Genomic DNA, 14,752 nt, shown 5'->3' with positions numbered 1-14,752 from the left:
TTTTCATTTAGAGATTAAGTATGGTTTAAGGTGATGGGCTTAGCTGTCAAGTTGACAAGGGGTGGACTGTCATGGTCAGGTTCACGTGTCTAATTGGCTGGGTGATGATGCCCAGTTGTCTGGTCAAGCAAGCACTGGCCTAACCACTACTGCAAGGACATTTCATGGACTTAAATCACCAGTAAGTTGATTGCATCTATGACTTATCACATCGGCAATCAACTAAGGAGAAGGTCTTCAGCAATGAGAGACATTTAATCCAATCCATTGAAGGCTTTAAAAGGAAAAGTCAGAAGAGAGAATCTCTCTCTCCACTTCAGCCAGCCAGCCTCTTCTGCAGAATTCATTGAAGACCTTCATCGAAGTTGCCTGCTTGAGGACTGCCCTTTGGAATTTGGACTTGTGCATCCTCACAGTTGCGTGAGACACGTTTATAAAACCTCATATTTACAGATATTTCCTACTGGATCTGTTTCACTAGAGAACCCTGACTAATATAAACAGCATGCAGAGTATGCTACCTTCTGTGTAAGAAGGGCGAGTGGGAAACAATATATATTTCATTGACTGCAAATGAACAAAGAAACACTGGGAGGATTCCTAGGAAGCTAATGTGTCTCTCTATGGGGTGGCAGAGGGTGGAAGGAAACAGGGGTGATGGTAAGGTTTCTGCAGGTATCCCTCCTAATATTATTTTTAAACTTCTGAACAGTGCAAATGTATTACCTATTCAAAACTAAATCTTAAAAAGTAAAGAAAATGGGGGAACACTTTCTTGGGAGAAGAACTGCTAAGTTTAATAGCGTGAAAGTTACATTCACATCTTGGAAGGACATTTGATTATAACCAATTTATTTTCAATATTCAAAAATTCAATAAACTGACCTCTCAAATACCAAATATGCTCAACAGCCTTCAAATATCTGAAAAGTGATATCTGAGAAAGCTCCTTCAGATGGTGAACTGTAAACCAACATACACCACTACACAAGAAGAGGCATGCTGTCCAATTCTCTCCTGGATTTCATGGTCTCGGCTTTTGAGGGAACGTTTCTTGATAAGTGGAATGGTTTTAAATGACAACAAAAAAGTTGCTACTAAATTTTTAAATGTTACCTTGATATTGTTTCAAACTGTGTATTGTGTTGGCATAAAAATAATTTCAGACATCGTGGATGATCCGTGAAGTGATGAACACAAAATACTTTTTTTGAGATTTGATAAGATGTAAGCTAACTGTAGATACGTCTGGAAGCAAAAGAGGAGTGTATTTGTTTTCTATTACTGCTGTTACAAATTACCACAGACTTAGCAACTTAAAACAATTCAAATGTATTATTTCTCAGTTTCTGTAAGTCAGAAGTCCAGGTGGGCTGGACTGGGTCTTAAGGTTAGGGTCCCACCAGGAGGAAATTAAGGAGTTAGGGTCCCACTAGGAGGAAATCAAGGTGTCAGTGGGGCTGAGCCCCTTACTGGAGGCTCCAGAGAAGAAGCTGCTTCCAAACTTTCTCGGATTGTTGGCTGAATCAAGTTCCTTGTGGTTGTAGGACTGAGGTCCCTATTTCCTGGCTGGCTGTCAGCCAGGGGCCAGCCTTTGATGCAGAGATTGCCTACATCCCTTCTCATGGTTTTCATGTAGCCAGGTAGCCTCCCTCCAGCAATAGTTTCCAGGTTATCAGAGCTTAGTGGCCTTGGATGATGTCCCCAGCAGAGACATGGGCAGGTGGTACAGCCCACATGGTCAGTGAGGAAAGAAGAGATGCAGGACCCAGAGGCACGAGTACAGCCCATTAATAGGCAGGCCCAGAGCAAATGCTGCTTCTGGCTGCCAAGAGACTATCGCAAGTAACTGCACTCAACATTAGAATCTGTACTTCAGAACAAACTATAATCACATAAAGTAATTATCTCCAATGGACTATAGGAGATGATTCTCTCTGATGTGTTCTGATATGGGAAAGCTATGCCTGTCCCGCAGGCAAGAGTGTCGTCCGAATTCACACTGGGCTAGGTAAGCAGTGTGAATTGAAAGAAGCAATTTAAGAAAGAAGCAACATATAAGTGACGTCCCCTTTTGGTTCTTCTTGCAAGTAAAATTCAGCTCTTCATTTTATGCTGGTTAATCCAATAATCAAAAATTTGCATTCCTAAAACTGTTTCCTTGGATATTCTATTCTGTTCACTAATCAAAAATGTGTCTACAGAGTGAAAGGTCAGGGTTAAGTCTATTTCATCCTTGTCTGAATTGTTTTGTAGAACAAGGAAAGCCCTTCTAATGAAAGAAGATCTTTCAATTATGGGGAAAATTTTCACGCATAGCTAGTTAGGACAGTTGTCTATTTCACTTTACTTCTAAATTCTTTCTATGTTCTAACGAATGTCAAATGCAATAAAAATGGTTCAAGTAAAAAGAGCACATGAGCAAAAGAAATGTCACAGAAAATATAAAGTTCTTTAATTTGGCAGAGAAATACTATTTCGTGGAGCAATCTCACCAGACTTTCTGCAATATTATACTTTAGAAGTCATTTTTCTATCCTTATGACCAGTGCTTAGCTATAATCTCTTGCAGGAGGGTGTGCTGGTCTGGAAAGGAGAAAGCAAATGTATTCCAACCACATTAAAGTGTTATGCTGAGAAAGGTTGTCTTCATAAATTAGTATTTTAAACTGAAAATGTTAAACAGGCAAAGATGATGACTTTCCAAATGTACAAAGTTTGAATTTCCCATGTAAAACAAAAAATCCTAAACTCCACTAGCTCAAAAATTGATTTTTTAAATGTTTTTCTCTGCCTGCATCCCAGTGAAGATAAATAAAAAAACATATATTTATTATTTTGACTGTAATAAAAGCTTTCATTCCACCTGACAATATAGCAAAATAACATCATGATGATTGATGAACATTTAAGTTACTAATAGTCTGTGAATCTGTTACTCATAAAAATCCATTGTCAAAAAACTGCTAAAGAGGAAGCAAGTAAAGCGAGTTCCCAAATTACCAAATAGGTTATATTTGAAAGGTTTTAGTTAGGAACTAAGAAACATTCTCCCATTAAAATAATATTAATTTCGTTTCCCGATGCCTGACCATGCAAAAAATAATACTAATAATAGATGGTGTTTAGGTTTCCAGGACCACACCCCCAAGTCAAATGAACCCATTAATAGTTGAATATAACTCCTTAAAGTCTGGGGTCATTAAGAAGAGTTTCCTTTCCTTTTCCTAAGAGCAGCATTAGGCAAATTAGACAAAATTGCTAACAACACATGAAATTTCTTTGCTTTCTCTGGTCCGCCTTTTCCTATCCCTGTCCCACTCTCCACGCCTGGAATAGTTCTCACCTGTGGTCACAGCTCTCCCACCCAGGTGTGTCCATTTCTCTCAAACTAGTCCAGCTCCTGAACCTCTTAATGCCAATTAAGGAAACTGATTAACAGAACCCCTGGTGCTGCAAGGGACCTGGTGATGAGCTGAGCCAGCCCCATTCAACCTCACTCCCATGGAAGAAATCCATACTGATGTCAGAATGCCTCAATAATTCATAAGCAACGTGCATTTTGAAAAAATTAACTATTAATTATACAATTAATAATTTACACAGTATTTGTATAAATAATTATACAATTATTAATTTGTATAAATAATTTATACAATTCAGGAAGCATAAAAATATATAAACGAAGGCGAGGGTGCAGACAAGGCCAAATCCAAGAACCACACCACACCTCTCTCTCAGCCAACACGGCAAGGGCACCCACTGCCCTCCCTGCCTACATGGGACATGACTCCCAGGGGTGTGAATCTCCCTGGTAACATGGGACAGACATCCCAGGATGAGCTGGGACCTGGCATCAAGGGATTAAGAAAACCTTCTTGACCAAAAGGGAGAAGAGAGAAATAAGACAAAATAGAGTGTCAGTGGCTGAGAGATTTCAGAGTAGAGAGGTTATCCTGGAGGTTATTCTAATGCATTATGTAGATATCCCTTTTCAAGTTTATGGGGTATTTGAATGGCTAAAGGGAAGTACCAAAAACTGTAGAGCTGTGTTCCAGTAGCCTCATTTCTTGAAGATGATTGTATTAAGATATAATGTTTACTATGTGACTGTGTGATTGTGAAAACCTGTGTCTGATGTTTCCTTTATCTAGGGTATGGACAGATGAGTAAAAACTATGGATAAAAAAATAAACAGATAATAGAGGTAACAAAGGTTAAAAAATATTGGGTAGGTTGAAATATTAGTGGTCAATGAGAGGGAGGAGGTAAGGGGTATTTTATTTCTTTTTCTGGAGTGATGCAAATATTCTAATAAATGATCATGGTGATGAATATACAACTATGTGATGATATTGTGAGCCACTGATTGTACACCATGTATGGAATGCTTGTATGTTAGGAATGTTTGTGTTTGTTTGTTGTTTTGTCAATAAAAATATTTTTAAAAACAAGTTAAAAGAACCACATCACACACAACCAGTCCCGGAAATGGCACAGAAATGGCATCCGGAAGCCCTGAGCACAAAGCTAAGACTCTCTTAAGGGAGTGGCCCAAGTTCTTGGGAAACACGTGCTTGGCCGAGAAGCGTAACAAGAAGAGCCTGAAGATGCAGGTCAGCGATGCCAAAGCCACGAGCGCACGTGCCGAGGCCAGCGAGGCCCTTGTAGAGCCAGGGAGGCCAAGCCCAAGATCCCAAAGAGTGGTGGCCACAAGCTTACTGGACTTCCCTACACTGCCCACCCCAAGCTCAGGACGCTGGCTTGTGAGCGTCACCGAGGATCTCAGACTCTGCCCACCAAAGGCCAAGACCAAGGGTCAAACTAAGGCCCAGAATCCAGCTCCAGCTCAGGTCACAACTCCCGGTCAGGCTCCCACAGGTGCCCAGGCCCCCACGAGGGCTCCTGAGTAGAGCCCTCCATCTGTCAACGTGGGGATGGAAGGACTGCGGTGGCTCCTGGGCTGCCATCTGCATGCAGCTGGGTCCTCCTGTTCTAGTTGTACAAATAAGCCAGGTGCAGGGATTATATATGTATGTGTATATATATATACACATAAATGAAAGTACCTAAGCCATTTGCAAGATGTTCTGAACAGGACTTCTACAACAGCAAGCAGCACCGCCTTCCTTCCGTCTGCTCCGCGGTCTAAGCTAGCACAGCTTCCACCCAGCTCTACTTCCAAACTCAGAGGCTGGCTAAGACCAGGAAGGTTTTCCACAGCAGCTCCGACAGCTGCAAAGGCAGAGCCTTGGGAGGGACAGGCCCAGAGGGAGGAGGTGGGCAGCTGTGGGCATCCAGCGCTGGAGGTCACGGGCCACGGGCTGTGCGGGCTGTTACTACAGCTTCTAAGAAGGTGGCTTGTGTGGTTGGCTGGTGTTCAGCAGAAGCAGGCAGCTCACTAAGCCAAACCCCTACTTGCTTAATTTCGTCTAAATAAAGGCTCATCAGATTGAAGTATCTTAAAACAATACGTCAGGTGATTTTAAATTAAAAAATCAGCAAAGCCTGTAATGGGATTCATGAATCATAATTTTTCTTTTGTTTTTTCAAATAAAAAAATTTAATTTGAATGGCATATTGCAGATATGCCCATTTGAGGCAAATACAGATTTAATATAACTATCAGGAAAACACATTTCTAAATGGTCAATTTTGAAAGAGTACCTTTGTGCCAAGATTCAGTAAATCATTTGTCAAATGTGCGGTTTTTAAGCAGTGAATTTTGCAAAGTGTGAAGACTATGGAAAAGTCAACACGAGGCTCATTGGATACTGAACCGCCTCAGATCTCCCAAACCGGAAATGCGGATCATGATTCCTTAAACCTACTGTGAGAAAAAGATATAAATTAATGGACACATCATCTCCTCTCCCCTCCTCTAACCTCGACTCCGCTCCCCACCTCCACCCTGCATTCCTGACCCTCCCTGGTTCACATGCCATTCATATCAGGACACTTCTTTAAGAACAGGTCATGTGTAAGTTTCCTGGGGCTGCTGTAGCAAAACTACCACAGCAGTGTGGTCTGAACAACAGAAATGCATTTTCTCACAGTTCTGGAGGCTAAAAGTCTGAAAGCAAGGGGTACAGGGCTGCTGGCACTCTGAAGGTTCCAGGGAAGATTCTTTCCCTGCCTCTTCCAGCTGCTGGGGGCCCCAGATGGCCTCAGTCTGGAGCAGCAGCACTCCGGTGTCCAGCACCATCTCCCCATGCTGCCATCTTCTGTTCCTGTTTCCAAATGTCCCTCTTCTTCTAAGGACATCAGTCAGATTTGATAAGGATGCACTATCTCGATTCAACTAATCAATTGCATCTAAAAAGGACCTTTCTGAATAAGGTCCTACTCTGAGACTTCAGGTGACCATGAATTCTGGGGAGTCACTATCCAGCCCAGGACAGGAAATATTCGCCCATGGTATGGAATTAAAAAGGTGGAAGGATACACCATGAAATATAAGTCTCCCTTCCCCAAGCCTTTCTCCAATCACCTAATTGTCTTCTGCAGAGGCAACCCGTATACTCTTCCAGTTAATCTGTACCTATTCTTTTCTTCACATTAATGATGAGCATAGTACATATATTATTTTGTGCCTTGTAAAATTGGTCCATGTCAATCCACATAAGCTGCCTTATTCTTTTTAATACCCGATCTTACGGCATTGTATATATTCCGTATTAACTTAATCATTCCCTCACCAATAGTGATTTCAAATTCTTCCAAACTTTTACTGGTATAAAAATGCCCCATCGATTTTAACTCCTAAGGGTTCTTTTATCTACCATGTATTGTCAACTCCTACTCTGCTTCTTTACTCTATGCTTCATCATTTCCCCCCAGGACCATCACAACCGTTTCCTAATCAGCACCCTGGACTCTCACCCTCCCCCACATTTTAGCTCTCCAAACAGAGGACAATCTACTGAATTAGAGTTCAGTCCATCTCTCTCTGCAGCTTGGTACTCACTGAGCTCATTACACAAGGCCAAGCTCATCATGCAGGGCCTCCTACAAAGTCCCATTCAACACTTTAAAACTTAGAATTATGAAACTATTTGTAGTCTCCATCCAACACCACGCTGTCTCATACCTCTCTATGTTCCTGCTGGACCCTCGTCCGGAGCGCCCTCCCATCCGATTTCATCCAGCTCTCTACTGAGGCATCAAGAAGCCTTCCCAGCACCCCCAGGAAGAGCATCTCTGAAGCCCCAGAGTGGAGGACCAAATCCACAGCTGCCTATGGCTCCCTCAGTTCTCCCATGTACCATGTCATGGCAAAATCATTGCCCCACTTCCCCTCTACTGTAAGATCCTGGAGGAAAGGAATCCTGCTCTGCTCATCTTCATCACCAGAATAGAGCAGGCACTTAAATGTTTATTGGGACAAACTGAAATGAACTCAGCCAAAGGAAAGCTGAGTTTCAAGAAGGTGAACATAATCAAGATATTATGCCTCAGTTTCCTTTGGGGATGACAATCCTTCCTCCAACGGGTGGTGGCCAGGATTAAATGAGATAATACACAACCAAACAAACACTGGGAACAGTGTCTGAAGTATGCAAAGCAGATAATAGATGCTTGTTGTTACTGTGCTATCAAGAAGGAGAGTAGGCGTGGAGAAAGGCATCTGGATTGTGTGGCAGGCTGAATTATGTACCCCAATGAGAAATATGTTCTTAATCTTAATCTGCATTCCTGTGGGTGTAACCAACTGTACATAGGACCCCGTGAAGATGCTATTTTTAGGTGTGGCCCAACTGAATCGGGGTGGGCCTTGTCCTGCCTTACTGAAGGCCTTATAAAGGGAAACCAGAAGTCTCAGGAAGATGCAGGAGGAGATGAAGACATTGCCATGTGACGGGAGGCAGACACGCACGCCAAGGGACCTGAAGATTGCACCGAGCCAAGCCCAGGACATTGCAGAGTTCAAGGAAACAGCACAGTCCTGCCCACGCTTGATGTTGGACTTCCAGCTCCGAAACCCTGAGACCATAAATACACATTGTTTAAGCCAACCCCTTGTGCCATGTTGGTGATTGGCAGCCTGGCAAAAGAAGACAGACTGGTTGACCAAGCTGTCGCTATGATCTGAAGAGGAGTCTTCCTATAGTGGTAAAGGCAAGAAGCTGGAAGGAAGGTGATGGCAGAGCATGCTAAGGAGACTGAGTGTGGGACTGGACACTCCTGCTAAGGAGGCTGCCCAAATCAGCCAGGAAATGGGGGGGTCAGGAGGTGACTAAACAGACTGCTGGGCAGTGGTAAGGCTCCACACAAGCCTCTGTGGCCAAGAGCAGGGGCAAAGCAAGTAAGGGGTAGGAGTGGTAAGAGACTGGCAAGGAGGAAGGTTAGGTAGGGGATTTAGAGACTGAGTAGGAAAAACTAAGAACAGCTCTGAATTCATTTTTAGAAACAAGACACTTCCATTTTATACCTTGATGGCCCTGCCCCCCCAGAGTTGGAAAGGATTGTGGCTAAAATTCCAACCCACCCAGTGGGTGCACTCTCAGTAACACCCTGCTGCCACCAACCCAGCCGGGCTGCCTACTGAGTTAAGTGCAGAAGACTGCTAATTGTTCTAGAATTTCCTCAGCACTGCAATTTCCTGGGCTTGATCAAATGCCCCATATGGAACTTCATTTTCTTCTTTTATGACTGAAGAATTATCACTCAGTCCTCTAATTTCCCCTAGGGAAGCAAGGGCTCCAGATGGGCCAATCCTCATTATATTATTTTCCAATAGCTATGCATATTTTCTTTGTATATGTAGCTCTGCCATTTATTATTCATTCCCTGACTATCTAGTCTATGAATGTGCTGAGCTTTCTTTATAAATCATGAATCAGCCATGTGGCATGTCGGTAAGCGGTAAAATCATCAGGGTGTGACATGTGGAAAATCTTGTGCAGCAGAAATTTCCTTCTAATATCAGCCCTAAGAAAATGATGCAAAATCGACAAACAGTAACTGCATTTTTTAACTTTAAGATTTCTGATTATGAAGGGAATATAGGGGCAGTGTGTTTTCATCCACTCACTTATTCATCCATTCAGCCCACAACTGGTATGAAGCTACTTATATAGGAGATAAAAGGTACTATGGATCAAAGAAAAATTAAATACATAATTCAATATTTCACAGCTCCCTCAACATGCATTTATATACCTAGGAGGAAACAAGTGAAATGATAAATTAAGGCACAAAGAATCAAACATAGCATTCATGCTTTTTAAGATTTCACCCATTCCACAGTTCTGTTCCCCTAACACAGAAACTGCGTATCAGCGGCCCACAGACTAAATTCAGATATGGTTTGTTTGGCCCAAATTATGTTTTAAAAACTTGGGTCAGTGTTTTAAAAATAAAATCAAGAAATTCTTTTTTATCCCCGAGAGAGGGGATGAAGCTGCCCCTTCTGATGACCTCATCGTCTGCAGAAAAACCCAGTCCCCTGCAGCCCACCAGCACCCCAACACACACGCCTACTGTCTTTTCATTCTCTGCATCCCCACTGACCTCAAAAATTAGAAAACAATATAATAAGAGGGCAGTACAACTCAAGAAAACTCAAGAGAGCGTATTTCTCTGGAGAAGAGAAGAGACAGTCCTACATGTAATCATCCAAACATGTTTTCTCAGCCCTCTTTGCTCATTTACATAAAGTATCAAGAGGCAGGGCGCCTACATTTGCAGCCTCAGCTGCTTACACTTCCCTGCAGCATTTTTAGCACACAACAGCCAGCAGACAGCACCCTCAATTCCAGTCCCTTTCTAAGGTTCAAGTCCTGCTTAATGAACACCACATATCAAAATACCAGATATTTCTCACCTTCCTTCTTCCCTATTAAACTAGTTAAGGACCCCACGCCGCTACTTTCAGCCGGCTTTGTTTTTTCATGACTATCCCATCCTGGGCTAAGATTAAAAATAGAAACCTTGTCCCCTTTCATTGCCAACATTTAGAATTGATGCATTCTCAGCCTCACTAGTAATTGGGAAAAGCAAACTAAAATTACAATGAGAAGTCCTTGTGGCAAATATCCGAAAGTCTGATCACTGACTTTGGGATAGAAAATAGTGAAGCAGGAACAAACACTGCGAATAAGATTCAGTGCCTTTCCAAGGGCAACGGGGCAATAATTTGTGAAGTTGAAGAAGCTTATACCCAATAAGCCAACAATCGGATTCTAGCACATACCCCAGGGGGGTGGCTTTCAACATTTTGACTATGACCTCAGAAAGAAACACATTTTACATTACAGTTAGTTCACCTGCATATACACATAGGTAGCTGAAAGAAAGGTTTAACAAAACAAAAACTCATCTTATAATGTGCAATGAATTCTGATATTATTTATATAATATGTAATTTATAATTAATCTTAATTGTCATTTTTTAATGTTGGCGGCAACCCATTAAGTGATTTCATGACTCATTAACAGTTTTGAAAACACTGGCCTAAAACATACCTCTCACATCGGCCAACAGAGTTAGTTACCTATTAAAAATAATGTTGCGTTATTTTTGGTAAAAGTGAAAAACTGAAAACAATCCCAAAGTCCATTAGCAGCAAAGAGGGAAAGCAAAATTTCATATTCAAATCACAGAACGGTTTAAATGAATAAACTAAATCTGGGTATGTCCTCTGATAAATTTTGAAAGTAATGTTAATCTTTGCCTAACAGAGCAAGTTACATATGCAGAGTGCACTACATTTTAAACACAAAATAGAACTATATATTTCTTTGCATACACACGTATGTAGTAAAATTATAAAGGAAGGACCCATACTTTCTGAACAGCAGTTTCTCTGGGGAGAGGGGCACAGGGTAGGGAGTAGATAGGGATTTGAAGCGATAGCTGTATCTGAAACATTTTTTTTTAGGTGCATGGCCCAGGAATGTATCTGAAACATTTTATTTCTTAAAAAAAAAAAACATCAGGGCGGGCCACGGTGGCTCAGCAGGTAAGAGTGCTTGCCTGCCATGCCCGAGGACCCGGGTTCGATTCCCGGTGCCTGCCCATGTGGAAAAAAAAAAAAATCATCAGCAAATGCAAACACAATTCGTATCTCTTCAATCTGGATATAAGTACAGGATTTAGTATTTTCTGTATTTTTACACACTTGAAAAAAATTCAAAATTTTAAGGAATCTTTAAAGTATTGCCTTTTAAGGTTACAAAGTTCTCTCCTAAGACAGCAAGGGAACCTCAGAGGACCTGAAAGTCCTTCTCCCACACACGGCAGCTCTCAGAATTCGGGGACAGCAACCAGAGACTCTGACATTAGCCTTCTCGCACCATGGGCTGGACAGTAAAACTCACCTAAGCGGTTGTGCCTTCAGAGTTAGTTACAATCAGACCCTCTGAAAAACTGAGAGCTGGGATTCCTGAAAGTTAAAATTCACTATTCCCAAATGCATTTGCTCATCCCACAGCCTCAGTGGTTGAAATGCTGGCTGGTGCTGAACAGGCATGATTTCAGCTGACTCCTCGCAAGGCCACCTGCTGAAGTAATGTGGAAGGATTTTGCAGAGGCCAATTCCTTCCTAGATTAATGGTGCTGACTATTTTTCTGTGGGTGTGTCCTGGAAGAAGAGGGGGCCACCTCGGCAGAGCCGCAGGCATCTCTCAACACATCACCACCTGCTGGCAGCATTCCCACTCAGGGTCAGACCCTGGCATGGTTTGTGTGGATCTAAGATGCTGAGCAACTTCGGTTCCCAGTGCCTGCCCAAGCCAAAAAAAAAAAAAAAGATGCTGAGCATTAGTCAACATCTGTTTGAGCTCAGCAAGTATTTACTTCTCCTCAAAAGGCGATCTGTATGTACAATCCAAATGACAATGGACTTCTATGCTTTTACACCCTAAATGCAATGCCCTCCGTAACTGGTGAAATGTGAAAGGTCTCCTTAATACAGAGGGCACGATTCACATGTTGGGTTTTAGCCTTGGCTATTAACACCCTGATTTAGCATCACTGTGAACTGTCTAACACAGCTGTTTGGGTGCAGCATGCAAATCTCATCCTGTATTTTCAAAGGAAGCTTTGGTATCAGCAGGAGGATTGTGACACATGGGATAAGAACACTTGGATTTGTGTCCACTTCTGCCACATGGAAGCTTTCTGACCTTGGACGAGTCACTTCACTTTTTTGAACTTCCATTTCTTTGTGAACACCTTCACATACGCTTCAGCAAGGACTAGATGGACAGGTCTGTGCAAAACAGGAAGCACGTGAAGCTGTAAGGGAGTAATGCTATCAGTGATAACAGCAAAAAGACACAATGTCTTTATCACAGAAAGCAAAGCACCTGAGAACGCCATTGCCATATCTGCACACTGGAGCCCATTTAATTCTGCATAACTCATACTGCTAAAGTTCTAATGTGGTCAGTATTTTTCTCAACTATTAATTTGAATTCTTTATTCTTTCAGCTTGAGAGAACAGGTACTCAGATTATTTCTTAAAATGAAAACCTAGGAATTCCTTTAGATGTTTCCTAGATCTCTGCATGGAGTTCAATGCCAAGACCATGAGGCTTGTTTTTCTTGATGAAACAGCTCATTTCATTGTATTTCAGTGGCCTGGGACCACATTATCAGGCCTCAACTCAGCAGTATCAAGGAAAAAGCCCTATTGATAATGAGATAGCATTCTTACTATTAAAAAATATATATTCCAAATCCAAATACCTTTAAAATATTTTCAAATGACTGAAATGATGAATTTTCTCCATAAAAATTTTTTTAAATCCCCAATCCCATACCCACCTCTACTTTCTGGCCTCCACTCTCCATGGGGGGCCGGGGGTGGGGAGGTACAACAGTGAGCTGTGAGCTGTGTCCAGATTAAAGCAGGTGATTTAATAAACTATGGTGTACTGCTCTTATGTGCATTTGCATCAGCCAGCCTCACAAGTCACAAATCCACAGGACAAAATCCCCCGTGGGTGCCCTATCACCTTGTTCTCAGCATGGGCACAGGGTGACCGTACCCTAAATGTCGCCTCTGGCCACTAACGGGCTCCAGGTGCAGGGACACGCGTTTGCCCAGCTCGGGCCCCCTACAACGATGCAGAGCAGCTGAGGCGGGGGGAGGAGGGGTTGACACTCACTAGGTGGGGACACGGCCTCTGAGCCCCTGGGGCACGTCGGGGCAGGAGAGAGGCCAAAACAAGACCAGACAGCTTGGATATTAGTGCTTCTCGGATAAAAGGCATCGTTTCCCAGGAAGGGTGAGCCTCCACCTTCCTGCTTCTCACGTCATGTTCTAAAGCCTGGTGGGCAAAGTTTCTCTGGAAAGGGCCACATAGAAAACAGTTTAGCCTTCTGGGACGCATGGTTTCTGTCACAAAAGGAGCTGAACACCACCAGGTACAGGTGTGTATGTGGAGCCCAGAAGCACCCCCCCAGGGCCCAGCACTGCAGTCTCCAGGCCCCCAGTGCCCAGCACTCAGACAGGGGCTGACGGATCACATCTGACCAAGAGCCTGGAGGCAGCTGCCCAAAGCTCAGCATGGAACCCCCTTCCAGTTGGCTCAACTCCCTAAAACTAATGAAAAGCTTGCACCGAAAGAAGCAGCCTGAACTCAGAGTCACCTCACAACATAAAAATGCTCTGCAATAGAATCTGAATGAGCAGAAACAAAAGGAAAGGGAAACGAGACTCAAAAGGGAAGCCAGAAGTACAACCATTACAAGTTCCAGCAACAAGCCCACATATCAAAACAGAGGCCCAATCAGCAACAGCCAACCTGCAATCTCTAATCTGAAGGTGTAAACAACCAATGACAACAGCCCACTTGCAATCTTCATTTGAATATTTACTAGCCAATCACCAAGTGCCAACATCCCTAATATCTTTATCTCCACCTCCCTTTATCTAATCTAATTAAAAACAAAAGATCCTTCATCTCTCCAGCTAGGGAGGAGACAGATATGAGGACTTCTCTCCTGCCTCCACTGGGCCAGCCTTTGTTAATAAACTCTTTTTGGGGGGCAGAGAAAAAGGAGCCATAGACAACACGTAAATGAAGGATATGGCTGTGTACCAATAAAACTTTATTTACAAAACCAAGTGGCAGGGCACAGAGTCTCTGTTTGGGGTGATGACAATTTGTATAACAGACGGTGGTGATGGCAGCACAACAGAGTGAATGTAATTGTCACTGAATTCTATTTTTGAATGTGGCAAAAATGGGAAATTGCAGCTTGTATATATGTTAACAGAATAAATTTTAAAATAAAACGAAACAAAACATGGAACTGTACAAAGAGTGAACCCTAATATAAACTAAAGTTACGGCCTATAGTTAAAAATTTAATTATACTAATAGCATTTCGTAAGTTGGAACCAAGGTACCACACCAATGCAAAATGTTAACAGGGAAACTGAGCACCTGTGTTGGGGGGGTGGGGGTGGAACTTGGAAATTCTGTATTTTCTGCATGATTTTTCTTTAAACCTACAATAGTTCTAATAAAAAAAGTAAAAAAACAGATGGCAGGCCATATTTGGTTCATGAGCCATCGTTTGCTGACTCTTGTTCTAGAAATACTCATAAATTAGTCCAGTATTCACAACAGTTTCAATAGCTTGGCTGAGGAACATTTTGCAAATATTAAACAACTCATATCATACTTAAATTCTTATATATAAAGATCTAGACCTGACATGCATGTAATACTGAGTTTTTATACTGGCAATCAGATGGACAGTGAATTCTAGCATTGTAAAAAAGTATGCACATAA

The 14,752-nt window shown here is 42.3% G+C and overlaps 1 protein-coding gene across 2 annotated transcripts in view; it reads right to left on the bottom strand.

Annotated features, from left to right (window-relative positions):
- Nucleotides 1-14,752, bottom strand: part of MTUS2 (microtubule associated scaffold protein 2) — a 565,128-nt gene that overhangs the window by 419,629 nt on the left and 130,747 nt on the right. The gene's annotated exons all lie outside the window — the stretch shown is intronic.

Source organism: Tamandua tetradactyla, chromosome 4, assembly GCF_023851605.1.
Source record: "Tamandua tetradactyla isolate mTamTet1 chromosome 4, mTamTet1.pri, whole genome shotgun sequence".
Lineage (NCBI taxonomy): Eukaryota > Metazoa > Chordata > Mammalia > Pilosa > Myrmecophagidae > Tamandua > Tamandua tetradactyla.
The sequence above is the reverse complement of the archived record's forward strand: the minus strand, read 5'-3'. Positions and strand labels throughout refer to the sequence as shown.